Here is a 3,096-nt window from a genome sequence, read left to right on the forward strand (position 1 = left end):
AATACCCTGAGAATCTCTCTTCTCTATGATCCACTTTCTTAGTGAGGCTTTTAACAGAATTTTAATAGGATCTATTGTCTCTATTATTTCCATCAGCATTTTTATTTGGTTTTCTTTTGTATTTTTTGATCTCTTTATTATATTTTCATATTTTAGATTGATTTCCTTATTTTATTCAGTTCACTTGTCTTCTCTTCAAAAATGCTGGATCCTCTTTGAGTTGATTTACCCTATTTATAAACACTCTTTTTATTCTTTACACAGAATTTTATCTAAGTTAATTTAGTTTTTATTGATTCTTCAAGAATTTTATAAAAAGTATTTTAATCATCTTCAGACCAACTTCCTCATCTCCATGTCACCCTACCACTCCCTCCAACTCTTTGTCCTGTATTATTTCTCTCGATTTTTAAAAGAATGTCATGCAATATATTTTCATCACATTTAGAACCCCCTCCCCTATGTACACCCCCTAATCACACCCCAATAGTATTTCAGAAATTCTGTCATAAATATTAAGGCCTAATTAGCATAGTTTGTATCCCAAATGTCGCTTTGTGTGTCCATCCACTGGAGCCTGGTCAAGCTATCGAATGTCACCACCTTAAAAATATTTTTTATTTATTTGTATTTTATGTGTATGAGTGCATTCCTTGCATGTGTGTAAGTGCACACGTGACATGCAATGCCTGTGGAGGCCAGCTGAGGGCACTAGATTCCCCTGGAACTGGAGTTATGAAAGTTGTTTGCTGCGATATGGGTGCTGGAATAGAACCTGAATTCTCTGCAAGAGCAGCCAGTGCTCTTAACTGCTGAGCCATCTCTCAAGTCCCTAGTGCCACTACCTTAAAGAAAAGCAACTCTCCCTCTCCTGTAATCTGTAGCCAATACAGATTACATCTAAGTTTGGGTCTTCTTACCCATTTCTGTGCTTCAAAGCTAAGTTTTTGTCAAGTTTGAGTTTGCCGGGTCAGTAATTGTGTTTATTCGGTTTTACACCTGGGTGGGACAGTTGATTGTTTTTCTCCCTTGGCATCTTGCATAGCATCTGATACTATGAGAGCTAGTCTTTAGGGAGGAGTCTTCCTGGTCAGTTCCAGTTTGATTGCACCAAATCCTTTGTTGAAGTGCAGCCTGCCTTCAGCAATAGGGCCTAACCTTCAAGATCTTGGAGGCAATCAAATGTTGTGGAAATAGCCTGTATTATTTTGGGAGTCTCTTGATCCAACGACTTGAAGGGAGGTTTTTCCTGCCATCTTTAGTTATATAGCATTCAGTTGTACACATGGACTCTTACATATTTTGTTTGTGTATTTTTGAGAAGGTTTTTGACCTAATACATTTCTTTCTGGTTTTCCTCACTTCCTAATATTATTTATTTCTCCTCTCTTTCCCTCTGTATCCTCCATCCCCAGGTAAAGTATTTAATTTTCTCATATCCCCCTTGATAGCGTCTGTCTCCACTATCCCCCCTCTCTTGAATTCCTTCTTCCTCTTTACTCCATGGTTCCTTTCCATTTTCTGAAATCTTGTGATTCCATCAGGATATATAGCTCACATCTAAGTATTTGGAGGTAAGATCCACAAATGGGGAGAACAGAGCTTGCTTCTTTTTCTGAGTCTGTATTACTTCACTTAGTATAGTGGCTTCTTGGTCCATCCATTTACCTGCAAATTTCATGATTTTGCATTTCTTTACCGATTAATAGAAGTCCATGTCATACCACATTTTAATTATCCATTAGTCAACTAAGGGATATTTTACTTCCATTTCTTAGCTATTGTGTGAAGAGCAGCAACAAACATGGCTGTACAACGATCTCTGCAGTAAGATGAGTCCTTTGAACATCAGCCAAAAAGTGAGATAACTAGATCGCATGATATATTCACTTTTAGTTTTTAAGAGCTCTCCACTCTGATTTATCCAGGTTTGCACCAGTTTACATTCCCACCAGGAGTGGATGAGTGTCTTCATTCCCTGCATCCTTGCCAGCATTGGGGTCATTTTTTTCTTTTGATTTTAGCCATTCTGACTGGTGTATGATGAAATCTTACAAAGGTTTGATTTGCATTTCTCTAACTATAAAGGATATTGAAAACTTTTTAGGGTGTTTTCTAAGAATTTATATTTCTTCTTTTGAGAGCTTTCTGTTCAGATCCATAAGTCATTTTTAAATGGGTCATTTGTTTTGTCTTGATTCTCTGTTTTTTGAGTTCGTTATATATTCTGGATATTACCCTTCTGTAAGATGTATAGGTGGTGAAGATTTTCTCCCACTCTGTGAGCTTCTTCCTTTTCATTTGATTTGTTTCTTTGCTGTACAGAAACTTTTTAGTTTAATGATGCTCCACTTGTTGATTGTTGACCTTAATTCCTGAGCAACTCGTGTCCAATTTATAAAGTCCTTTCCTGTACCTATATCTTGTATGGTATTGCTTATGTTTTCTTCCAAAAGTTTCAGCAAAAGAAACTTTCACAAAAAAAACCTCTTCAGTTTCAGAAAAAGTTCAGGATTCATATTGAACTCTTGGATCCATTTGCAGTTGACTTTTGTGCAGGGTTGAAAGATCAGGGTCTAATTTCAATTTACATGTTGAGATCAAGTTTTGTCATCAGTTGTGGAAGATGCTGTCTTTCCTCCAGTGTGTGTTCTTGGAAACTTTGTCAAATATGAGGTGGCTTAGATGGCATGTGTACCTGTTTGGATCCTCAGGTTCCATTAATCTACATGTCTATTTTTGTGCCAGTACAATGCTGTTTTTATGTCCATAGCTCTGTAATATAATCTGATATTTGGTATGGTGATCCCCGCAGCATTGTTCTTTTTGCCCAAGATTGTTTTGGCTATCTGGGGTCTTTTATGATTCTTACCCCAGTCAGATTGGGAAAGATCAAGAGAACAAAAGACTCCAAATGCTGGAGAGGATGTGGAAAAAGAGGAACTCTCATTCACTGCTGGTAGGAATGCAAACTCATGCAACCACTATGGAAAGCAGTGTGAAGAACCCTCAAAAACTAAAAATGAACCTACCACATGATCCAGTGATACCACTCCTTGGCATATACCCAAAGGACTCTGTAGAGATACCTGTACA

The sequence above is a fragment of the Nannospalax galili genome, unplaced genomic scaffold (assembly GCF_000622305.1).
Source record: "Nannospalax galili isolate Female #2095 unplaced genomic scaffold, S.galili_v1.0 scaffold1493, whole genome shotgun sequence".
NCBI classification, from domain to species: Eukaryota; Metazoa; Chordata; class Mammalia; order Rodentia; family Spalacidae; genus Nannospalax; species Nannospalax galili.